Below are 27,509 nucleotides of genomic sequence, written 5' to 3' on the forward strand. Positions count from 1 at the left end.
TCAACTCCACAGTACAGTGTATTCAATGCATGAAGATCTGTGAAGTGAAAAGAGTAGAGAAACATAACAATAAAGGGTAGAAATTTGAGATTTTTTACACGTGTATATAATGTAGACTCAACTAAGAACAAGGCTTTAAAAACTCCAGTTTGCTATTCCATTATCTGGACACAAGTTGTAATCATTTTAACAGTCCTTAACAGGCTTAATTTGGTATCTTCAAGGACCCCACTTTGTAAATTATCTGTAAAGGACTGTGTGCCGCACCCCCTGTATCTGACTTTTTTTGACATGATCTTTCCTGCCCTTAGAGTTTCAAATGGGACAGAATCATTGCTAGTAAAACTTAAAACAGATCTTCACTCAAAAAGCAGTAATCTCTTAAAACTGTGCTGGTTCTGGCTAGGATAGAGTTAATTTTCACAAGGAGCCAGGACAGGTGAGCCAAGCTGGCCGGGGGCTATTCCATACCATGTGACGTCTTGCTCACTATAAAAGGGGGCTAGTCGGGATGGGCAGGTTAGGTGTGGCTCCTGGACAGGCTGAGCGTCCAGTTGGTCGGTTGTCAGATCGGTAAATTGTTCTCTGTTATCACCCATTGTGAATATCTGTTATCAGTACTGTGGCTGATTATTTTCCCTCTCCCTTGCTGTCCCAGTAAACTGCCCTTATCCCAACCCTCGAGGCTTTGATGTTGTTTTTCCCTTCTCCTCCCCATCCCGCTGGGGGGAGGGGTGAGCAAGCTGTGCAGTGCGTGGTGCTCAGCTGCCACCTGGGACTAAACCGCATCAGCCCTTTTTGGCACCCAACGTGGGGCTCGAAGGGTTGTGATAAGGACAAGTCTGACCCAAGTGTGTTAAAACAAAGTTGTTATAAGCATTTATAATGTCATTTAAACAGTCGCTGATCATAATGATGTTTGGTCACATGGCTCTGGATTGTAAACCCATGTTTATGTAATCCCGGTGGTGCTGTTTATCACCTCTGGGAGAGGGGTTCCTGTTCTCATATTGTTGTATTGTGTGATAATGAGTTTGATAAGATATCATTGACGGTCATGAATCTAAGCTGATATGTGTATGTAGCATTTCGGTCAGGCCCGTACCTCGGCCAGTATCTTTCAGAATTGATTAATAATTGGACCCAATCTATGGGGAAGACAGGGGGGGATACCTTCTTCCACTCTTTCACCTCCCCTTTTCCCTTTTGGTTGGTCACAACAATTTTTGAGTATTTTGAATACCCTTGGAACATTCAGGCCAGTATATTCCTATTGCTAGGTTTCCTGCATGTTTTCCAAGTCCTGTTCAGGGTTAGCAAAAATTGTTTCAAGAATACTACCCAGGGATCTTCCCAGAGGCTGAATAGTCAGGGCTGTCATGGCATGTGGGAGAGTACGAGTGGGATCTAGAGACCTTTTCACCCCCAATGGTTTGGAGCTTCACTCCCAAACAACTGCAAGACCCTGATAAAATGGTAGAATATTTGAAAGAAAAATGCTGTGGGGATTCTAAGGAGACACAACTTACTGCACTGTGCTGGGCCCTGGCCACAATCTATCAAACACTGCTTGATAGTAGACAGCACCATCCAGAGGGAGAGAGCGGACCCACAGGCACTGCAGCTACCCAAGCCCCCGCAACGGGCACTGTAGCTGAGCCAAAAGATCAACCCATACCAGTATCACTAGCCCCTATACACAAAAAGAAATACACAAGGAAATTGGTGTGCTTAGTGAAGGATGGTGATGTACCAGGACCATCACAAGAACAAGAAGAAGAGCCAGAACCAGAAGTGATCACCCGATCTCTGTCCCTGAGTGAGCTGTGAGATATGCAGAAAGATTTCAGCCGCCTTCCAGGGGAGCACATCATTACCTGGCTGCTCCGCTGCTGGGATAACGGGGCCAGTAGCCTGGAACTGGAGGGCAGGGAAGCCAAGCAGCTGGGATCCCTGCTTAGGGAAGGGGGCACTGACAAGGCAATTGGGAAGAAGGCACAGGCCCTCAGCCTGTCAAGTGTGTCAAGTGTGAGGGAAAGGTATCCCTTCAGCAAAGATGTCATATGCCAGGCAAGTGGACCACCATGGAGAGAGGTATCCAGTATCTGAGGGAATTAGCCATGTGGGAAATGGTTTATGAACTGGACAACATGCAGTTGCTCACAGACCCCGATGAAGTCCAGTGTACCCAACCCATGTGGCGAAAATTTGTGCGAAGTGCACCATCATCGTACACCAACTCACTGGCGGTAATCGACTGGAAAAGTGAAGAGGCACCCACAGTGGATGAAGTGGCTGGCCGACTCCAGCAATATGAAGAGAGCCTTTCTTCCTCCCTCGTCTCGGCTGTGGAGAAACTGTCCCAGGACATCCAGCAACTCAAAGAGGATATATCTTCCTCCCCACCTGCACAGACCCGTATTTGAGCTGTTAGGAGTAAGTGTTCCTCTGCTCTGGAGAGGGGATATAGAACATACATGCCACGAGGTATCCTGTGGTTTTATCTGCGCAACCACGGAGAAGACACCAGGAAATGGGATGGGAAGCCTACCTCAACCCTACGGGCACAAGTATGTGAGTTGCAAGGCAAGACAGTCATAAAAAGGGACTCTTGCAGGAAAAATACTGCTGCAGTTTCCAGCAGGCAGCCCCCCAGATCAAGTGGAAGGCCTGATCGCACTTATGACCCTCTTGAAGGGACTTCTAAGTCCTTTCTGCAAGAGATGAGTAGTGACTATGACGAGCAGGACTAGAGGGGCCCTGCCTCCAGCCAGGTGGAGGAAAGGGACAACAGAGTGTATTGGACTGTGTGGATCCGATGGCCTGGCACATCGGACCCACAGGAGTACAAGGCCCTAGTGGACACAGGTGCACAGTGTACCCTAATGCCATCGAGCTATGAAGGGGTGGAACCGATCACTGTTTCTGGTGTGACGGGGGGATCCCAACAGTTGACTCGGTTGGAGGCTGAAGTGAGTCTAACTGGGAATGAGTGGCAAAAGCACCCCATTGTGACTGGCCCAGAAGCTCCGTGCATCCTGGGCATAGACTATCTCTGGAAAGGGTATTTCAAAGACCCAAAAGGTTACAGGTGGGCTTTTGGAATAGCTGCCTTGGAAGCGGAGAACACTGAACCATTGTCTAGTTTGCCCGGTCTCTTCGAGGACCCTTCTGTTGTAGGGTTGCTGAGGGTTGAAGAGCAACAGGTGCCAATTGCTACTACAACTGTGCACCGGTGGCAATACCACACCAACAGAGACTCCCTGGTTCCCATCCACAAGCTAATTCGTCAACTGGAGGGTCAGGGAGTGATCAGCAGAACCCACTCACCCTTTAACAGTCCCGTATGGCCAGTGTGGAAGTCCAATGGAGAGTGGAGGCTGACGGTAGACTGTCGTGGCCTGAATGCAGTCACACCGCCCATGAGTGCTGCCGTGCCAGACATGCTGGAGCTTCAATATGAGCTGGAGTCAAAGGCAGCCAAGTTGTACGCCACAATTGATACAGCTACTGCATTTTTCTCGATCCCTTTGGCAGCAGAGTGCAGGCCACAGTTTGCCTTCACTTGGAGGGGCGTCCAGTACACCTGGAATCGACTGCCCCAGGGGTGGAAACACAGCCCCACCATTTGCCATGGACTGATCCAGACTGCACTGGAAAAGGGTCAAGCCCCAGAGCACCTGCAATACATTGATGACATCATTGTATGGGGCAACTCAGCAGAGGAAGTTTCTGAGCAAGGGAAGAAAACAATCCAAATCCTGCTGCAGGCTGGCTTTGCCATAAAACGAAGTAAGGTGAAGAGGTCTGTGCAGGAAATCCAATTTTTAGGAATAAGGTGGCATGATGGGCGGTGTCAAATCCCTACGGATATTATCAACAAAACAGCAGCCACGTCTCCACCAACCAACAAAAAGGAGACACAGGCCTTCTTAGGTGTTGTGGGTTTCTGGTGAATGCACATTCCGAATTACATTCTGATAGTAAGCCCTCTCTACCACGTAATCCAGAAGAAGAATGATTTCAAATGGGGCCCTGAGCAACAAGTTTTTGAACAAATTAAACAGGAAATAGCTCATGCCGTAGCTCTTGGGCCAGTCCAGGCAGGACCAGATGTCAACAATGTGCTGTACACGGCAGCCGGGGAGAATGGCCCTACCTGGAGTGTCTGGCAGAAAGCACCAGGGGAGACTTGAGGTCGACCCCTGGGGTTTTGGAGTCGAGGATACAGAGGATCCAAGGCCCGCTACACTCCAACGGAAAAGGAGATATTGGCAGCCTAAGAAGGAGTTCGAGCTGCTTCAGAGGTGATTGGTACTGAAGCACAGCTCCTCTTGGCACACCGACTCCCAGTGCTGGGCTGGATGTTCAAAGAGAGGGCTCTTTCTACACATCACGCAACCGATGCTACGTGGAGTAAGTGGGTTGCACTGATCACACAACGGGCTAGAATAGGAAGCCCCAGTCGTCCAGGAATTCTGGAAGTGATCACAGACTGGCCAGAAGGGAAAGATTTCGGAATGTTGCCAGAGGAGGAGGTGACACGTGCTGAGAAGCCCCACCGTATAATAAACTACCAGAAAATGAGAAGCCATATGCCCTGTTCACTGATGGGTCCTGTCACATCGTGGGAAAGCATCAAAGGTGGAAGGCTGCTGTATGGAATCCTACACGGCGAGTTGCAGAAGCTGCTGAAGGAGAAGATGAATCGAGCCAGTTTGCAGAGGTGAAAGCCATCCAGCTGGCCTTAGATATTGCTGAAAGAGAAAAGTGGCCAACACTGTACCTCTATACCGACTCACGGATGGTGGCCAATGCCCTGTGGGGGTGGTTACAGCAGTGTAAGCAGAGCAACTGGCAGCGTAGAGGCAAACCCATTTGGGCTGCACCATTGGGGCAAGATATTGCTGCCCAGCTAGAGAAGCTGGCTCCAAAGTACATCACGTACATGCCCATGTAGCCAAGAGTCGGGCCACTGAGGAACATCAGAACAACCAGCAGGTGGACCAGGCTGCCAAGATTGAAATGGCTCAGGTGGATTTGGAGTGGCAGCATAAGGGTGAATTATTTATAGCTCGGTGGGCCCATGACACCTCAGGCCATCAAGGAAGAGATGCGACATATAGATGGGCCCGTGATTGAGGGGTGGACTTGAGCATGGATGCCATCTCATCCATCAATCTGAAACATGCGCTGCAATCAAGCAAGCCAAGTGGGTAAAGCCTCTGTGGTGTGGAGGACGGTGGTTGAAATATAAATATGAGGAAGCATGGCAAATCGACATCACACTCCCACAAAGCCGCCAAGGCAAGCGTTATGTTCTTACAATGGTGGAAGTAACTACTTGATTGCTGGAAACATATCCTGTGCCCCATGCCAGCGCCCGGAACGCTATTCTGGGTCTTGAAAAGCAAGTCCTGTGGCGACATGGCACCCCAGAAAGAATTGACTCAGACAACAGGACTCGTTTTTGGAACAACCTCATAGACACCTGGGCCAAAGAGCATGGTATTGAGTGGGTGTATCACATCCCCTATCATGCACCAGCCTCTGGGAAAGTTGAAAGGTGTAATGGGCTGCTAAAAACCACCCTGAGGGCAATGGGTGGTGGGACCTTCAAACACTGGGACACACATTTAGCAAAGGCCACCTGGTTAGTTAACACTAGGGGATCTGCCAATCGAGCTGGCCCTGCCCAGTCAAAATTCCCTCGCCCAGTAGAAGGGGATAAAGTTCCTGTAGTGCACATGAAAAATATGTTGGGTAAAACAGTTTAGGTTATCGCTGCTTCAGGCAAAGGCAAGGCCATTGGTGGGATTGCTTCTGCTCAGGGACCAGGGTGCACTTGGTGAGTGATGAGAAAGGATGGGGAAGTCTGGTGTGTACCCGAAGGGCATTTGATTTTGGGTGTGTGTTGGGTTTGCGTGGCAAGGTTCTGGTAGTGGGGCAGGGGGGAGGGGGCTACAGGGGTGGCTTCTGTAAGAAGCTGCTAGAAGCTTCCCCTGTATTTGATAGAGCCAATGCAAGCTGGCTCCAAGACAGACCCACCGCTGGCCAAGGCCAAGCCAATCAGCGCCTCTGTGATAACCTATTTAAGAAAGACAAAAACAGTTAGGGAGAGCTTTTGCAGCCGGAGAGAGAACATGTAAGAAACTCTGCAGACACCAAGGTCAGTGAAGAAGGAGGGGGAGTGCAGGCGCCAGAGCAGAGATCCCCCTGCGTCCCGTGGTGAAGACCATAGTGAAGCAGGCTGTCCCCCTGCAGCCCATGGAGGGAGGATGAGGGGGTGTAGAGATTCCACCTGCAGCCCGTGGAGGACCCCACGCCGGAGCAGGTGGAGGCACCTGAAGGAGGCTGTGGCCCATGGGAAGCCCACACTGGAGCAAGCTCCTGGCAGGACCTGTGGACCCGTGGAGGGAGGAGCCCACGCCAGAGCAGGTTTGCTGGCAGGACTTGTGACCCTGTGGGGAACCCCACGCTGGAGCAGTTTGCTCCTGAAGGTCTGCACCCCATGGAAGAGACCCACACTGGAGCAGTTCGTGAATGACTGTAGCCCATGGGAGAGACTCACATTGGAGAAGTTCGTGAAGGACCGTTTCCCATGAGAGGGATTCCATGCTGGAGCAGGGGAACGATGAGAGGAGTCCTCCCCCTGAGGTGAAGAAGCAGCAGAAACAACGTGTGACGAACTGACCGTAACCCCCATCCCCCGCCCCGCTGTGCCGCTGAGGGGGGAGGAGGTTGAAGCTGGGAGTGAAGTTGAGCCCGGGAAGATGGGAGGGGTGGGGGGAGGTGTTTTAAGATGTGATTTTATTTCTCATTCCTCTACTCTGTTTTGCTTAGTAATAAATTAGATGAATTCCCTCTCTAAGTTCAGTCTGTTTTGCTCGTGACAATAATTAGTGAGTGATCTCTCTCTGTCCTTATCTCGACCCACAAGCTTTTCGTTGTACTTTTTCTCCCCTGTCTAGAGAAGGAGGGGAGTGATAGTGTGGGTCTGGTCGGCACCTGGCCCCCAGCCAGGGTCAACCCACCACAGTCCTTTTCAGCGCCAAACCCACGCCTCCATAGCCAATAAATTAAATTGTATGATGTTAATAGCTATATACTGTATCAATGGTATGACTGTAAGAATCACCCAAAACTAATGAAGGATGGACCCTGAAACTGAGCAAAGTGCCATGATGATGGAACTAGAACTGACATCAACTAGTGCCCAGGAACTTCATTGAAAATCACATCTTTGACGTCCAGACTGTGAGCATGGACCATGCCAGATGGACCATGCCAGATCCACCAGCCATGAAAACTCCGGATGCAGCGTGCACCATTGCTCCTGCTGTAACCGAAACCTGGGAATAAACCTCGTAACACCAATGTAGTGTTAAAAGGCAGGCATTCTTTATTGCAGCGCTGGATGCACAGGGATACAGGTGATTACAAACACACAGGTTACATAGAATCAAAATATACATATTCATTATTTTTCCCAGAAAAGGCAGTCCTATGATAATCATTTCTTAGAATCCATTTCCATATTCTCCTCCCTATCACACATGATCAGTGATTTGAGTCAGTGGTCCTCAAGGGGTCTCTGGTGGTCATCAGTGGTCTCGCACCCACGTCCGCTGGGATGACCCTCTTCTTGCGGGCATGCGCAGTATCCTTGCTGTGGATGCACCTGTCCATAACGACTCTGAACCTATTGTTCAGTTTGGTAGGGACTGTACATGGAACACATGGTCAATTAGCTTCATTACCTACTACCTTGGTTACAAACTAATTATCTCAAACTGATTCTATAGTTTCTGTTTCACGGTCCCTATCCCACGGTTACACTGCCCTGGGAGACTGTAATGACAGATGGAACCCAAAGCCATGGACTAAATGAACTCGAGGGACATTTTAGAGCGATGGCCCATAGAGTAAGGGAATGCTATCTGTGAATAATCTGGGCATGACATAGATGGTATAGAGTAAGGGGTGGATAATGTCCTGGTTCTGGCTAGGATAGAGTTAATTTCACAACGAGTCAGTACAGGTGAGCCAAGCTGGCCGGGGGCGTGGGGGGGGGGCCTATGTCATGCTCACCATAAAAAGGGGCTAGTCTGGGAGGGGTGGGTTTGGTTTGGCTCCAGGGACAGACGCTGGTCCGGTTGGTTAGTCATCAGATTGGTAAATTGTTTTCTGTTATCACGCCTTGTGAGTATCTGTTATCAGTACTGTTGCTGATTCCCTCTCCCTTGCTGTCCCAGTAAACTGCCCTTATCCCAACCCTCGAGGCTTTGTGGTTATTTTTCTGTTCTCCTCTCCATCCCACCAGGGGAGGGGTAAGCGAGCGGCGCGTGGTGCTCAGCTGCCGGCTCGGCCTAAACCACCTCAGAAACACAGTACGGTGCTATATCATCAGTTAATAGAATCATGTATAGAGTCAGTGTCAAAAATATGAAAAGTAATAATGAAAAGAAAACGGAAAGCTTGCAAATACGTGTACTGTCACCACAGGGGGTTTTTTTAAGACAGTCACACAGAATTCAATCATTATTCACAAGGATTTTTTAAATTCATTTTGTAAACTCTATTTGTATTATGCATGTGACCTCTCAAAGTACAAATGTATTTAAAAGTGCTTGTCTGATGATGGTACTGCTAAAAATGGGGTTTTGTGCATAAAGATGTGATAAGAAACGTTTCCCACTTGCTTTCATGTATGGGTATTACCAAGCAAGAGATTCAGCTCTCCATAATCCCATTCTCCTCTTAAACAGAAAGACAAAACTATGTAGCAGACCCACTATGCTGCTTCCTTCATGCTTGTAAAGCTCTTGGAGTTCGCCACATCAAGCACGTTGGAAGAACTAGCATGTAATTGCTAGCAGTAAAATAACTTTATGACAGAATGGCTAAATGTTCAGAATTTACATAAGCAATTGATATTTAGCTGTTATCTCCCTTATTACTCACTCTTAACTACTTGAGGTTATTGAGAAGAGAGTTTTAAGGGAGGGGGTAGGTGTCATAGACAGTGTCCAAGTCATTACCCTACAAGCTGTCACAAACATTTACATTTCTGAGTCATTATTATTACCTCTTTACTTTTCTTTAATTCTTCATCATAGGAAAAGGGAAAGAATAGATCTAAATGTGATTTAATCCATTCTGTAAAAAGCAATAAAGTGTTAAAGATCAGAATGCAGAGATTCTGGATCTCAGGCTTCATACCTCAAGACAACCATAAAAAGTACTATGAGGAAAGGAAGGTAGGATGTAGAAGATGAAAACTGAAACAACAGCAAGTTTGTGTGCATAGAAGATGATTGCTGTCTAAGCGTACAAATACCAGGAAATATAAATACTATATAAATGATAGTGGTAGGGAGTATAAATAATTTTTTAAAGGATGAAAACAGGTTAAAAAGTGCTTAAAAAGATAGAAAACATCTGAGTTCTACTGAAACAAAGCGAAGTTTTGCAGGCACATCACTTCCATCATACTCAACTCAGCCAGCAAAGGCAATTGAGATACTACTAGAGGGTGCAATTCTGGTCTGGCAGGAGGCAAATGCAGAGGACCATATGGAGTTTTTTCCATGTACATTTCTCTGTGAGTCTACAGTAAAACAGTTTAGTTATTTAGATAGCCAAGTAAAATGTACCTTAATTAAGGTTAAATTGGCCTTCATCCTGAGTTTCAGAAAGCCACAAATGAAAGGTAGTTACCAAACTGCTGTAATACAAACTGTACTATTTAACTTGGCTATTTAGGTAATTAATTTTTTATTTTAAACAGCTCTCATTATTTTAGGAGGCTGTCATAGTAATTGGTGTTAGTTGCTCTATTCACAGGTTCATGGCAAACAGACCAAATACTCTCCTGGTTTTTTTGGGGTTTTTTTTTTTTTTTTTTTGGAACTACGAATTTTTACCTACAGGGAAGGAAAGCTAATTCAGGACAGGTGACATTTAAACTTTCCAGACTTGAAGTGCTTTTTATTGCATTCCAGCAAAAGACAGCATTTCATGCAAGTAAAACTAGACATTTACAATAACATTTTCTTTTGTCCTCTAAAGGAGAATGAAGATTGCCTGTGCAGACTTTTATAGAACAGACCTCTTGAGTCTCGTTTTCACACTAATGCATTTTCAAATCCACTCAATTTATAACAAAGAGGAAAGAATAAGCAATTAAGCCACACATTTAACAATACTCTTACACATCTGCCAACAACTAAATGCTTTAATTAAAAATCACAAGAGAACATACAGAAGCATGGCTGGGAGAGAAAACTTTCTCATTATGTATGTTTTCATCAGTTCCTAACAACATTTAAGCACAGGTGATTAAACTGGAAAATCAGGTAATAGTCTTATCCTGTTGGAGTTCCATCACCTATAGTGTTTAAAAAAAAAATCAATTTATTGTATTATTATTACTTACAAAGAACCCAAAATGAGCAAGGAATGTTTCAGTAAAAAAATGCAGCCTGTACCATATGAAATTAGATATTACATGCAACATACTGAGAACTTACGTCAGTGAAGAGGACAGACTAGGAGATCATCTATCCCTTTGGTTCCATGTCGTGGGAGGTGGTTAAACAGTGGTGAAGAGGTTGTGCATATTACACAGTATACTAAATGAGAAAAGGAAACAACTTGAAGGAACCAGTTGGGTGATGAAAGAAAAAGGGAAGAATGAAAAGGAAGGAAAACATGATAAATGAAAGGGGCAGTGTAGATTAAAAGAAACTGAGGTTAAGTAAAATCTGAATGGTGTGAAGCAAAATTAAATGAGAATAGAGACAGTTTCTGAAAAGGAAGGAAACCTTTACAAATAGGACCAGTAAATTAAATTAGATCTTGAGTCCAAACACACAAAGCAAAAAGAACTGAGGCAATCAATATTCTGCTCTCCTTACTGGAAAGGGGAAAGATGCATCTGTGTGTCTAGGAAAGTCGTCGGGAAGCGTGTGAAGCCCTAGAGCTCTGCTTAGCTACCTGCTGGTCTAGCAGCAGCAATATGAGTATTCTTTTGCAGTAAAAGGCATTCTTAAAAGATAATTGTAGGTAAAAATTTCTTCTGTTAGAGGAAGTGTAGCTCAGAAGTGCAGCTTATTGCTTGGATAAGCAACTTAGATACAGTGACATAATACAATTAAGTGGGAGCTGTGAAAATTCTAGTGGCAGCTAGTGATGAGCAGTGTGCTACTAACCTTCTTCACTTTGCAGTACCTTTAGCAGCATGACTAAATGAGGTCTTTCATTTATGTACCATGATACAAACATTTTCTCAACATTGATTTAGTCTGGCTGCATTATTCATATAGAAGAAAGCTGTGAATGAGTTATATGAGTCAGACCAAAAAAGGGTGATAAGCTCTCACACAGCATCATTTAGCCTAGGCTTCAAACAGGAGGAAAAAAAAATCACTGGAAGTATTTTAATAGGGCTTTATTCCTTCGGTGTATTCTGTGTCTTCACAAGTGAAACCATGAATCCATAATTACCATGATTCAGATACCTCAAAAGGACAAAGATTGTAGCTCCTTTTAAAAACAGCAATAGCTTTCCCATAAGGATATCTATTCCAATATTCAGTTACTCCTCCTGTATACTGAGCCATATGTTCCCCACTTCAAAGTTCTTAGTTCTGATTGCTGCCAAAAGAGTGGGCTTTCAATCTCTACATGCATAAACATGTGTCATCTTAGGCCATGCAGAGATGTAAACAAAATTGCACAACATTACAGTGTGTGGTATTATATGTGAAAAAGACTGAGTTTTTCTAATGTGCTTTGCATATTAATTTTGCAAGTTCAGATTTCTCTTTCACATTTCCTGATTTTCTTATTATTTAATTATTCAAGTAAAAAGAAAGAAAACAGATATTTTTGGATCTTGTGAAAAATTGGAAACATTGCTTTATTTGAAACAGTTATTATTCATTATATATATAAAAATTATATTTATATAATTTAGCAAAGGCAAGAAAATATTAAATATCCAGATTTTCAAAAGAGATGAGCCAGGTTAAAATATTAAGGGGAAAAAAGTTCATCTATTGGTCTTTGATTATTTTTCCTAGAATTTCATATAATAAATGGATGCAGAATATGGAATGATCTCCGATTTTTTTTAAAAAAAGTTAATTTCTTGATACAGTGCATACTGCCAAAGACAGAATTACTGATTTATTTTCTGATTATGTGACAGGAATATATTTTCAGAAAGGTAATTTAAATGAATTTACAAATTTGAGCATATTACTGATTTTATCAAGAAGCTGTTGTCACAGTGACAACACAAAGCTTGACCTTGCACTGAATAAGGAAAATTAAAATGTAAGGAAAAGTAAAAGAAAGAGACAGGAAGAAAAAAGATAAGATAATGTTATCAGTTAAGACACTGTTCCTTCTCAGTCAAAGAATATGAGAAGCAGGACTCAGAGGGCTAGTGTGCTACCTACCCTTCTTCTGAGAGCTATGAAATCTGCCTTATGTCACAAGACATGCAGAAAACAATTATTATTACAACTATGAATATTTCAAAGATGGGAAAGACTTTTTTCCTCAAATTTCAAATTGGGAAAAAAAAATTACTCTCAGTTTTTCCCAACTGATCTGACATTTGAATTTGCCAACCAAAACAAACCAAAAAAAAATTTGTTGATTGTATTTAAAAGAAAAAAGTTCCCCCTCTGCAATTTTTTGTTACCAATGCACAGACTAAAATCTCAGAGTGGGTGGGTTGGGAGGTGAACAACAGAGAAGGCTATATCAGTACTTCAGAAAAACTTCAGTGTATTTGTCAAATCCAAAAATTCATCAGCATTGACAGTGCTTCATTTCTTTTCAAGAAAAATTCCCAAACAACCCTAGTCAGAACCTCTAATGAATGTAGAAAGTTCATGCTAATTCTTACCAAGAACTGCATCATATAACTATTGGTTTGCCAAAGCTCATTTCCCCAGCCATCTCTGAGCAGCAACAAAGACTGTTTGAATTGAAGATTGCAAGCTGTACAGTAAGATTTATGTTCACACACTGCTGCTTTATTTTAACTATGGCTCTATGGAAGCAATGCGTTCACATCAAAATAGTTTTAAACAGAAAACTTGGTGTAGCATAACAATGTTTCTTGTAGTATCTAGGGATGACTGACTACCTCTGAAAATAGAGCCCATAAGCAGTCTCTTTATGACCTCTGCAGGGACAGAAATAGTGTTTATGTTCTATGATACCGCAAAAGTAGTTAAAATATCTGGACGTATTTCTCACATTTGGTAGTAAGCAAGGATCAGTCTGCTTTTAAAGTGTAATAGGTTTTAGCCATCTGTGGCACATTGTTCTGGGGCAAAAGGAAATGCAGAGAACAGCAACATTAAAATTCAGTTACTATGGCATGCATGATGCAGAAGTGATCAGTAAATACACTGATATACAATAATTACTCCAGAAATGGATCATCATCATTTGTTACTCAGATCATATATGAGCAGCATAAGAAAGTACAACATAGTATGTCATTAAAATAGTAGAGATGAGTAATTGTGCATGTAAAGACAGAGTTCACTTTCTCACTTCACTTACACTGCCAATGTGATTTATGATGAGCCTCATAAACTACTGTGCAGGTGCATGTCAGGAACATCAGCTGTAGCTCTGTTTGTAATACAGAAACATACTGTCGCCACTTCTGTTGTCCCATCTTTTCTTGCAATCTTTGAATCTGATCTTGTATCCAAGAAGGACTCCAACTCCGCACAGCTTCAAAATCAGCTTTCACATGCAACTCATCTACAGTTATAATACATATATTTTAAAATTCTGGGTTTTATTTAAGTGAAGTTTCAACTGGCTACTAACTTTTATCCAGTTTCACACATGGGTTACTTTTGGTTAACATAAAATAACTCACCTATCCAAAAATATTTAGATGACTGCCTTGAGGAAGGTAACTTCTTTTTTAAGCATTTTGAAATAACTGTCACTGTATAATAAATTTATGTATATGCGCAAGTTATTCATCCAAATATTCATTGATATCTTTCATGAAAAGCACTGCAAAATCCCAGTTAAAAAAAAACCTGCAAAATCCCAGTTAAAAAAAATCCCAGTTAAAAGATCAGAGTTACATATTCTTACAAAATACTTAGACCAATTCTTATAAATTCTTAGACATACTTCTCTAAAATCAGGTTTAATGAAAAATGAGGCCTGTAATATCCACACGATGGGTATCAAGGTATTGTTAATATTAGTTTGCGTTGAACTGGATATAATTTTACTGGAATGGTGTAATTAACAATAGCATGCACGTATTTTGTAACTCTAAGATGGTAAAAACAGACACAATTTTATGTAAGTATGGGAATAATGTGATCACCAGTGAGGCAGATAAAGATGACTGTAGTTTCAGACAGGTGGCATCCAAGTAACAAAAAATACCAGACAGAGGAAGCACAAGGAACTGCAAATAGGCAGGGCACCTTCCCACATGCATAGGAAACATGACCAGCAAGACAAAAGGAAATAAGGTAGGCAGCATCAGAAGCAGAGGAGAACCCCCTTCATGGGAGTGGGGTAATAGCAGAAGAATATCAGGTGCAAGCAAGGAATGAAATCACAGAAGATGATAAGCCCACTTTTCTCATCAAAGACCTGTCAGGGCTGATTAATTTGATATCTGTAACTAAGAACCACTACAGACCATAGCCATCAGTGCTAACTATGTTGCAACAACTCTGTGGTATTGTATATCCACAAGGCTTTCAGAATATGATTGCTAAAGACTAGCAGCTATATATATGTAATGATGATGTATATCATGTAAGAATTGATCACTAGCTCAAAGTACATTATTAATGAATTGATCTAGTAAAACTTTAAAGTGTGAAACCGTCCTGATTTGTCAGTCTGCTAAACATTACCATCAGCGTGATCTCTAATTCTCTGTATAGGTATATAGATATACATATATAATCATTTGCAAGACAGTGGGACTATTTTACTCTTAATATGAACACCACTTAACTTTACTGTTAACAGTTAAAGGAAAGGTGTAACCATGCAGGTAATGTGACATCTTTTTCCTCCAGTCACTCTGCCAGTGAGATGCACATTGAACATCATGATTCAATATGCTGATGCACAGGTTAGAAGATCATTTTGCAGGGCTTTTTCTAATGTAGCTGCACACCTTTGGTCCTTGCATCTTTCCTTTTCATTATTTCCACACTCTATATAAAATACCAGTTGCATTTAAGTTCACTTTTAATTGTTTGTCTTTATTGGATTTGACTGACTTTCTTATTTTGGTACTTCTTTTATTGTGCTTAACTTCAATTCTTCCTCCCAGTAGAGAGAGGATGTCATATATGCCAATAAATGCAAACAACACAAGCAAACTATTTGACTTCTCTGCTACTCAAAGTATGCCTGGCTTATGTACAGTTGAAGTGAGGAGACTCCAGCAATGCAAACAATGTGGACCTTTAGAATGTCTGACCAGCTGACCAGCAGCAGTTGCAATGGTCTTAAGAAGAGCACACCTGTGGAAACCTAACAGTGCCAGCGATGATGGGCTTGGCAGAGGAAAAGACTCAGCAAATTATTAGAGGTCAAACTGCCAGTCTTTTTCCCCTGTCTTCACATTATTTCATTTACAACTTGCTCAGTGTTAATGTAGCAGAGAGAAACAGTAATGCAATGAGAGACAAAGACAAAACAATCAATCCTGGAAATGAAAAATTGTTCTTTATGATGACAGATTCAAACCTTTACAAATTATCACATCATGTATTTCTGCACACACATTTCTTTATCAGCCCTTGAGTCTATTATTTTTAAATTAATATTATATTTTAAGCTATTATTAAAATAAACCTATAGGAATATTTGGAATTTAAGAACACCACCAATCTTCAGAACATAGTAGGTATTTCAACACCAACAGAATTGATACTCAAACAGCTACTTACTAAATTTCTTACACAACAACTCCTAAATATAATGACCTCCAGTAGATAAATCATCCTTGTTATAGAATAAACAAAAATTAAAATCTGATTTGCTCACTTTGATATAATTTCTTTGCCTTGCATAAATGGTAGTTATACCTCTGTCCCTGGGATCACTGGCTGCCTGGGATCACTTGTCCACAACAGCTCTGTGGATTTTTCTTGAGAACTCTTAAAGACTTAACCAAATTACTTCAAATATTTACAGCAATTATTGACCATTATCAAGTTAAACTGGCATAGCCAATGTATTATTTTAACTCCTAATTTCCTTTCTGCATTTCTCTCAGAACTCTCTAAGCATAAGACTCCAAATGAATACCCATGCAGTTTTTTTATCCCCCTTCATTCCTACGAGGTATCCCAGAACTGCTTTATTTTCATCCTTCCAGCTTTCTATACCAGTCTGCAAACACTTATAATTACTCTTTTGTTTATGTTACAGTTTCCAAATGTGTATTAAGAATCTCACAGGGCAAGGAAGCAAATATGGTGTCTGTCTAGTTTCAGACACAAGTCGAGGAGAGTAGGAAGGTATCAATGGAAGCACATTGAAAAGTCTGAGTAATGAGTCTTGACACATGTGATTATGAAAAATCTCTACTGGGGTAGCAAAAAGAGGGAGGCTATTTTGTCTCCTGTAAGGTTTTTTTTTTTTTTTTATCACTCGACTGCTTTAGTTTTGTGGAAACATAGGAAACATTCAAAAAAGTCTTGTTCTTTAAGCAGTCAAAGTAGATTTCAAGTGAGAAGAAAAGGTAAGGAGTTAGGCTACAACATAAACTGAAAAAATTTGCAGTTAAATCTGTGCTATTTCACTAATTCTGAATATTATTATTGTGGCATATGTCTCTGCATAGTCTCAAAGTTTAGTGCAAACTTAAGTGATGCACACAAATCCTCCTTTATGTTTTCCTTCAGCAGGAGGCTCTCTGTTGAGGTCCCCCAAGCTCTGAAGTTCAGTTTAAAAAAATGCAAACTGCAGCAACCAGCCCCAGCCACAACTTCAAATTTCTTATTTCTTGATATCAAACATATTTTGGTATCTTTATCAAAAGGCTTATCTCAGTTAGAGACCTTGGAGAAAGTTAAAAACAAATCTTCCAAGATATTTTTTAAGTCACTGATAACTTCTTTTCTTTCTCGAAATCCATATCAGAATAACACAAATTTAGTCAGTCATTAGTATAAATTTCTCATGGATGCATAATGTATAAAATTAGCATGCATGTGAACAATATCAACCTGTAAGTTTACACATCTATTATGTTTTCACCATTCTCCTCTGTCCCACCATACACAGTTAAAGCGAAGACAGACAATAATCTGGAAGCAAAAAATTGGGACCTACTATCACTCTCATCTGTTCATATCTCCAGCCAGTCTCTGTTGTCACCCCATGCTGTTTTTTTAAGGCCTGGTGAACATCCTTTTCTCTACATTTGCACAATGACCACTACAGCTGGGTCTCTGAACCAGCACTATGTCAATAAAATAACACAGTAAACAAGCTTTGTGTGCTAAGAGTCAAAAAACTCATTGTCTTGTGAAGAATTATTCTTTACTACTTCTTTATCAAGTTTTTTTTCCACTTAGCACTTACTGATATGTAATGCAGTGACAATTAAAAAAGGTGGAAAATCAGGGTTCTTTCTGCAGACAACCTGCCTTGGATCCATTCATAACTTGGTACTCCATCTGTTGTTATAGAAACCAGTTTCATTTATTATGACTTCCTACCTCTGTAATCTAGCTAGCTTGTTTAACTACAATCATCACCATGGTGTCAAAAGGCTTCACAAAGAAAAAAACCTGAAACAACCCAACAAAAAATATAGGAACTACATACCTTCCCAATTTTCTTATGCAATTGACTAGTATCATATCACTGAAACTTTTATGTGCTCCTAAATAGTGCATTGTCAGTTCGAGAAAAAAGACCCATGTTGTTAGACACTAAGCAGGACAAGTACAGCAGAACTCTGCAAATTATTTCTGTCTGCATCCTATCAAAAATAGATGGGTAAACATCAGGGAGACTAGCATACTTAAAAATTGAAAAGGAATTGCCCTTAGTACTTCATCTTGGCTAGTTCTATGTGGCATAACCGGTCACTTTTACAGTTCATCAGAAATATAGCCTAATGCCACAGGTGGTTTCTATTTCAATGGCTAAAATATACCAAGTCTATTCACACAGCAAACATTAGTTCTCACTCCAGGCAGGACACTTGTGAAGCGATATTAACCAAAACAAGCAACGTTTGTATAAAGTTGCTTTCAACAAAGATGCATTTTTAAATTTTATTTGTTCTTAGAATATAGCTCTGCATTCTGGATTTCTTAGTGAATATCAATTTAATTTCTCCTTTTATTGCTCAGTAAAACAGAAAATGGCCAGCGCCCTCAACTCTGAATACATCAGGTAGTCAGTTTCCTAGTAACATTTTTTCTTTTCAATTTACATGAACCTAATGTTAAATGTCTCACATTTGGCATGGTGCATTTCAAAACTATTTATGGTGTCTTCTCAGGGCACATTTCTGAAATATGTTTCTGGTAATACTACAAAAATTAAGCACAGAGCAAAATCATGCATTTTTTCAGTTCTTTCTATAGTGCATGATAAATTCAACATGTATAGGATACTTGAAGCATTTTAGCAGGTGTGCACAGAAGTACAGTAACACAGGTTAAATCTGTCATTTCTCACAGTCTGCCATGATTTTCACTAAAAAAAAAATAGCTCATAGTGTTTACATAGTGTTTACATCCCAAAGTAAACACTCATTGATTATCCACTTTCTCCTCTAAATCACACACAAATAACTGACCCAAATTACAAGCAGTGAGGTATCCACCTGTCTCCAGTACCAATTCTTTTATTTTGCTGCTCCAGTTTTACCCCATGTTTCAGGGCTTTCATCTTTAACACTTTTTAAATATATATATAATTCTAAGAAAATGTATCAAAAACATTTTTGAAAACTCAAGTAAATCATTGCCATTGCATCCCTTTTATTTATTATTTTATTAATGTTTTCAAAGAGCAGCAATAGAGACAGGAACAATTTTTATCTACTGTGGGTATGTAGTTTTAACACTCTTCACTTTTATATTTTATTATTAACACCAATCATTTTGCAAAACTAATTTCTAGGGAAAAAAATATTTGGCCTCTTATTTCCAGAATATTAGTTTGGTTTGAATAATATCACTTCAGTTTATCTATTACCTTTTCTTGTAAATTTTTTGTAAATTTTTTGTAAATTACAAAAGTTAAGCAGTGTGACATATCACAGAACACTGTGTCACTGATAAAGTTGTTAATCTTTTCACCAAAGCTTTATAGAACCATTATCAATCAATCTGTAGAATGTATTCAGCATTAAATATTCAAAACCTGGATTTTGTCAGGTAATTGTGGTACATGATGATGTTGTTTCTACGTACAAGGGGAATTAATCACAGTGCTGTATGTGTCTTAGAAATTACTATTAGTGCCCTGAAGTTGTAAGCTGTTCATGCCTAAAATCAGGTTATTGCCTAAAAAGCTTACACTAAACATCTGTCTGCTTCCATCCAGAAATTTTTGTTCAGCAGAGAAGAAAGAATTCAGACATTTGCCCAGGTTTCCAGCAGCCAAGGTGCAACAGCACCAGTAGGTATGGTCAGACTGCTTAATGTTTGACAGAATGCAACTCTTAGATGGCAAAAGCAGCCTGAAGTCAAATCATCCACTAGCTCTTGCCTTGCTTTTCCCAGGGAACAAGACAGCATATCGCAGGATGGCAAGGAGGCAGAATAGGTACAGGACAGATCAAAGATATATGACTGCCATTGACACAAGGCCTGTAGAGGGCCCTACTCAAATGGACAAAATTTTAAAGCCATTATACTCTAGGGCTGAGGAAGCTGTGAGAACCAGAGCACAAAACCTCTTCTCTGATGTTCATCTTTCTGTATTCCGCAAGCACAACTTGGAAACATGGCCACAAAAATTTTCTTTTTTTCTAGAGTACAAAAGCTCTTCCTACAGTGCTGTATAAATAGGTAAAAACTGACTTTACACATGAAAGTAAAGAAAAAAGAAGTTTGCATTTCCATAGAGGATTAAACTTTGGTTTTGGAGATACATTCACAGAACTTAAAGGAAGCTCCTGGGTTTTGCTGGGTTTGGGGTGGTTTTTTTAAGCGAACAAAAGGAGCACATAGGCACAACATGAGGAAATTCTTGAGAGAGTAGTGAAACTTACATGAAATACTTCTAAAGTATTAGAAGTACTACACAATTCTAAGTAATTCTAATTAGAAGTATTATACAATTGCAATCTGTTCCATTTTATCTTCAGTTATACTGTATTTAAGATACACAAAACATCTGGATCTCTCATGGTGTTCTGTAGACTCCAAACTGATTCTTCATGTAAGGCAGAATCACTAGATGTGTGTTTCCCCACCTGACTTAAAGTCATTCTAACTTGTCTAACTTGTGTTGCTCATGATATCAGTAATATCATGGTCTTCAATCAATCTGTAATAATCGACTCACAAAACCACAGGGCAGGAACAAATATAAACAAATATAAACTTTTTTTAAACCTTTTTGAAGAATTTATAATGGTAACAGTCAGTGATGCAACCACACTAGTGAGCAAATTATTGTGCTCTCTTACTAACGTAGCAAAGCCTATATTTTGAAGTCTTACATGGCCATTGTAAAATATGTTTAGGCCAGTACATTTAAGATCAGCCAATTCAAATAAAAATTAACGTGCCAAGGGGTAGAATTTTCAGTATCTAGGTTAACATTAACTAGGATTTAAAGTAAAATAATTATTCTGTCTGCTGAAACTCTAGACTAGAATAGTCTTTTTATATTAACTCTGGTGTTCCTGGATAAAGTAATGCTGCTTTCCCTCATGTGATTCTGCACTTGTTTCTAAAGTAACACATCACCAAAATTATTTCAGTTCCAGTGATGTGTGCTGCTCCACTATCTGTCTGAAAAAAAAGTTACTTAAATTTTTCTTCTCCCAGATTCCCACTTTCCATTTTTAATTTTAAGGTTATATCACTTTGGCTTTATTTTTTTTTTTTCTTTCACATAGGCATCCTCATGACATGAGGCATAATTCAGACCAAAAGGATATCAGCTACAGTAGAATGAGATCTAGTTAACTTGAATCATGCAATGTAGTCCTTCAATATTAATACCATTCAGCTAAACCTGTAAGTCCAAAGGAAAATGTCTGCTTGCAATTGGGTGAGTGGGCAAATGAGTGATGCTCTGTGTGTGTTTCTGTATGCATTGTATGTGTCATAAAAATATCTAGCTGATACTTCCAGCATCCTTTTCAAGCAACAGATAATAGCATCATGAAAGGGAAACACATGGAGAGGGATTGTTCCCAGAGACATCATTTGGCAGCCATGATCTTTTATGACCGAGAAGAGTTGCTTAAGGTTATTAACAAGGTGGGTCTGATGGAAATAAGATACAACAGGTTGTATTATATCCATACAAATTGTTCAGAAAGGACCTAGCTTGAGAAGAATGAAATTAAAGAGGATGCACAATGCCTCTATAGGGACTCAGTAGGGGTCCAAAATTCAAGGAGATTATTAGTGTGTAAAGCAGAGGGAAGGAAGGACTATTACTTCAGAAACTACCAAAAAGCCTGATAGTAATGATTATGCACAATATGGGCTTAAAATGGCTGAACTTCAACAGTGTTAAAGAGAAATTATCTTTGCTTGGAGAGCTTTATATGTACCAGAAGGTATGGGAAATAATTTTATTTGTGCATAAAGGTCACCACATTCTAAAGTCTTAAAATTAGCATGTTTGTGAGTGATGAGGGAACTAAACCAAAAAAAAACAGAAAACAAGATGCCTGTTACTGTAATACACTGAGAAGACATCCTTTCCCATTTTCCTCTGTCTCCTTGGAGCTGCCTTTTTTTGTGATGTATTTTATGTTCCTCTTGAGATGTTACTTTGTTGTAATATGTATCTAGAAGCCCTCAAAAATGTATGTATGACAATGAATGATTGTAATAGTTTTGAAAAAGTAGCTATTTATCATATGCTTGAAATCTAGGTTTTATTAAAGTTTTGCCTCTTCTTCAGAGAAGCCAGGATTTCAACATAGAGAAACCCTCTTCTTCAGAGAAGCCAGGATTTCAACATAGAGAAACCCATGATATGGATTCTTTTCTGCAAAGGACTTTGTACTTTCAAATGACGTATCAATTACAAAACATACAAATAAGCTGGACTCACTTGTTTGTACACTGACTTTTTATAGTGTAACATGAAAAACAGTACGAGTGTATTTTAGACATAATACCATGTGAGAGGCAATCTACAACCTTCCAGACCCACTAGAAACACCAGGAATCATTTCTATTTTGATAATCCTTGAACCTCTACAAACTCTCCAGCACAGCTAAGTACTATCTTTCTCACTTATTCAGACTTAGCTAGCAGATGGTAGTAGTAGTAGACTCAACCTGAACTCTTGTTCAGGTCAAGAAATAGATGGCATTTAGAACCTAAGTATGGGCATTGAAAGGGTAAAAGGAGTGTACTGTTCCCATTATGTATTCCTACAAAGGTGGCCTCAAGGCACTCTCCTTTTTTCCCCTGAAACTCTTTTTGTTCAGTAGCAATTAAGACCAGCTTACATTCTATTGTATATGTCTGCAGCTAAAACTTGTAAATTACAAGAACGGAAGCTGACTAGTATGTTATCATTAAAACATCTCAGCATAAAATAGTCTACAAAGTCCAATAAAATACTCTTTACAACTTTTTCCTTGATTGGTAAATTAAAACAAGGTCTATTTGCAGAAAATAATCCTAGCTATAAACACATTCTGCTGTCTTCTGTACAATGATAAGCTTTAATAGCTAATCTAACTGTATCCCAAGTTGTTTTAAATATGTGACAAAAAGAAAGGGATTAATCAAAAAAGAACCACGTAGGGCAGAATCATCAGATTTCAGACTGAGATGTATACCAAACACCCAAGCTTTCTGTGTTTGAATTTAAAACATTATGCAATATATCACGATCTTGTAATTTATCAAAATCACACAGGAGGTTATACAAAAGGCCATGTAAATATTTATTTGACCTATAAATGTGTTACCCCCACTTTGCATTTCAGAAGACTGGATCAATATCATAAATACACAATGATAAAAGTAAGAAGCCATGAACTGAAACTTGAACGACTCTAATAGGTCAAAAAATGTTATTTGAACACAGTTTTCTGTAAGCATTTGTAAACCATGTTAAGACCAAGCCTACGAATATTTTTTCTTGGATTTCTTCCCTCCTCCCTTATATTCACCACTAAATAAATTTCTCATAGACCATATGATTTCCATTCTCTTTGTCTGTTTGTTGTTCAAACGGACACCCCACTTCCATCTTGTGTCTTTTGATGAAGTCAAAACTGAAAGTCCATAATATACTTCTACTCTCCATTGGCTTCTCAGTCACTTAGAATTCAAATTAAAGGTCCCTACATTTATCTTCAAAGTTCTGAAGCAATTATGTCTTAAAGAACTCCTAATTTGTGTTCTTTCCTTTAGCAATATGGGCATCCATTGTCATTTTAAAACACAAATGCCAGCATCCAGACTGAAGTGTGTATTTCCCCAAGTGATGCTTTTGACTTTTAGCAACAGAGTATTCTCAACAGGAACACTTAGGTCCAGGAACTCACTCCTACAACTGAGCAGGTCGAACCTAACACTAGCCTACTTGTCCTCATGTTTGCAGAAATATCATATTCTAAAACTGAAAGAAAAAATAACATGGTGGGCAAAAGAGGGAACATAAATATTCAGTAGAACTACTGGCAAGCATAAGTGTACTCGTGAGGGTAATCACTTGTAAGATCAGGCACTGGAACCAGATACCATGGGCTGTCTATTGTAATATATCTCTAAGATAATCTTTGCAGCTGGGATTTTAAAATTATTCCACAAAAAAGTACCTCATACTTTCATGACTTTCTGAGAATAAGCAGTCAGAAGGTTTCATCATAATTAAAAAATACTAACAAAAACCTTAATTAATTTCTATTACCTATGTATGTATTAAAAAAAAATCATGTATTAAAAAAAAATCAACAGGATACTTGCAGATTTTTACATTTTAGCCATCAGAAGGTACATGGATCCTTTTGGTCCCTGTTTAAATCCTCTTCAGAGATAGCTGGCTGCCAAAGCTATAAAAGTTTTGTCTGTCTCGGTTTGAAATATAATCTCCTTTCTCCTAAGTGCAGTGGCTTCTTTGAAAGAATTCCTTTGTTAAAACTTTTCCCATCAAAACTTCCCTTCCAGCTGCCTGGGGACAGAGAACAGCTTCTAAGATACTGAGTCTCCAATGTGGCTTGTTAGTCTCCTTGTATTTTATAATTTATTCCAGAGGATTTTGACTGTTTATAACTATTTTACAATACCTCAATAGTAAAGTGAGGTCATAAAGGTAGGACTGTGACCAACATCTCACTTTGCTTCTTATTTTTGAATCTCCATCTCTATTTCCGTTCATTCACCCTTACCTGATATCTTTAGATGTAAAGGTATTAACTATTACTGGAAAAACAGATTGTGGCTCAAAAGGTTATTAGAATCCCTTTTTCAGGGTGATACTGTCACCAACAGAGGTACAAGTACTAGACTGCAAGGCATTTTAAGTTGCCTGATGAAATGTTCACCATGAGATCAATGGATAACAAGTTCTTGGAGGAACCATTCCAGAATTTAAAAGCCCCAGAAATGTGCAAAACATCTGAGAACCTACCAGACATCTGAGACATGTAGAGAAACAGTAGTTCTCCAGGGACCTGGGAATTACAGGTAGCCTCAGAATCTACTGAACTCTTTAAATTATTATGCTCATAGCAGTAAACCATTTTAGACCTCAGCTAGCTGAGCACTCATGCTCATAAAACCACAAGTGCTAAAACTTGCTGAAGCATTAAAATGACTGAAGTGCCAGACTATTTAATTCTCCAAATACTTCATATAACTTTACTTAGCTTAAAAGGATTCATAATACAGTATGAAAATTTCTAAAGTTTCAGAAAAACCTTTTGACTGCTGTTCTCATCTATGGCTGCTATTCCTCAGCTGTGCACAAGAAATCATAAAATCCACAGATTATCATCTGAGAGACTTGCATGTTTCAAGAACTTTGCAGCACCTAGAACACATCAGAATGATTAAAAAACCCACAAGAAGGTATGATATGCATGGCTTCATAGACACCAGTTAAAGCATCCAATAGTATTAATGCAAACCTGTTCACAGATTGACTCATTTATTCCTACATAGAGCCTATGATTTCCATACAACTACAGAAGATGACATCATGAACCTCCAACAAACAAATTAAAATGTACATAGAAATATGCAATAGAACAAGATTTTTTTAGAATGTTGCAAAGTGTCCTATGGAAATAAGTGTATTAGTCTATGTTGTACAATGGAATACAACACTGAAAAACCCTAAGTTAGCAATGACTTTTAGTTCCACATGTGGAAGAAGTATGATAGTGCTGGACACAAGCTCAAAAGCCTACAAAGAACGTACCTTTGAGATCCAAAATTGCATCCTAGCCTAATGTTATGCTGTATGATGCAGCAGACTGATTTTGTCAGCAGTAACTTAGATGTCTCTGTATCACATTGCTCTTAAAATTATGGATATATCCATCATTTTGTATAGAAGCAACCACTAGAATTAACTACAGCATAGACATGCTCACTCAGTCTTTCTGTGCTAGTGTACATCCATGTATCAAATTATTTGGGAAACGTATCAGGCCCACATATCCATTATAGCATAACCTTGATTCTGCACAGGTGCTAATAAACAATTAAGGACATCTTCAGAAATGTATATGACAAACATACGTTTCACAGGTAAAATAAATGCATTGTATTAACCCAGCATAGGACTATACCAGATCCATGAAGCACAGAAAAGCAAACCCCAAAGGGTGATATGGAGGCAAAGTTTTCTTATATACCTTAGGAAAGAACATTGTTAGTTGTATGTAAATAAGAATGACTGGCCTACTCTTCAGGCACTTGCTTCACTTCTCCAGATTTGTGAAATGACTACTCAGTAGCTGCTTCTATCCTGCTGTGCAAAACAGTCGCAGTGCCAGACTGAAGGCCAAAACTCAGTATCACATTTCTTGCCCAGAGTATGACCCCAAGGACAGACATGGGCTGAACCAGTCATGTATCAGAAGGATGTCTTCTCTATGTTACAGCAATGTCCTGTGAATGATTTCCGGCATCATTTCTAAGGCCACTTACCTCTACCTCATTCACTCTTACAGTGAAAGCTAGAAACTGCTGTGATTTTCCACCTGTGGATAGACGTCTCTTAACTGAGACAGTTACCCATATTCTGTAAGATGTTTACAACACCATTACATCAGATATGCTCAGCCATGCTGTAGATCTTACTTTCATTCAGTACATTGACATGTCAAAAATATATTAAAAGCACGTTCTCTCGCTCTCCTAAGTACATACCCCCAACACCAAAAAAAAAAAAGTGATTACAGAGCTCTTTTAATTCCACTTCAGGAAAAAAAAAAAAAAAAAAGGAAGGCTATACTTGATACTTCTTCAAAAGTGACTTCAGAAAGGCAGAATATAATTATTGCAATTGGAGTCTAGCCAAGGACAATAGAATTAATAAACCTATTCTTGCAAAATGTACGATGAAATATTTGATGGCCAGAAGTTATGAACACAGTTTTACTACTCAGCCAGAAGGAAGAAAGCACCCTCCAATTCTAAGCTAGAGTGCTCCACTCAGTATTAATTCATTGAGAAGTATGTAATTCTCTGCATCACAACTCAACCAACCCACAGAACCTTTCCTTTCACTGTGGGCCACCCATACAATACTTGTATCTGAAATTTCAAAGTAAGAACTCAAAACATTTAAAATGGCCTCAGCCATTTTTAGGATTTCAGTATAAAAGGTTTAGAGAAAGATATACCTTAAAACTAGAGGATTATATGAGTATAGACTACATTTTCATTTTTAACCTTCTTGTATTTCTCAACTCCAAAATGTGTATGTTTACGTACAAATTTTCTGGGAAAAATAAACAAATCTATTGAATTATGGGATTGTTATTCTCTTCATTTTATGTTACACAGGAAGAACATTACTTTAACATATTTTAAAATTTCATTTTATTATTATTTATTTAGCCATATTAGAAAAAGAATAGCTTCTATCTTTGATCAAGGTCTAATAATAGAGAGGCAAAATAATCATAAACTTGTAAATTGTTTCCTTCCTCCATACTGGAGACAGATTATTATATCTTTAATCAAATGCCCAGAGTAAAACAGATATAAAATATTTTTGGCCATTGTAACTACAATGGGTAGTTCACAACTTTTGAAGAGTGACAGCACCACTACCATTAAAA

Source organism: Balearica regulorum, chromosome Z, assembly GCF_011004875.1.
Source record: "Balearica regulorum gibbericeps isolate bBalReg1 chromosome Z, bBalReg1.pri, whole genome shotgun sequence".
Taxonomy (NCBI): Eukaryota; Metazoa; Chordata; class Aves; order Gruiformes; family Gruidae; genus Balearica; species Balearica regulorum.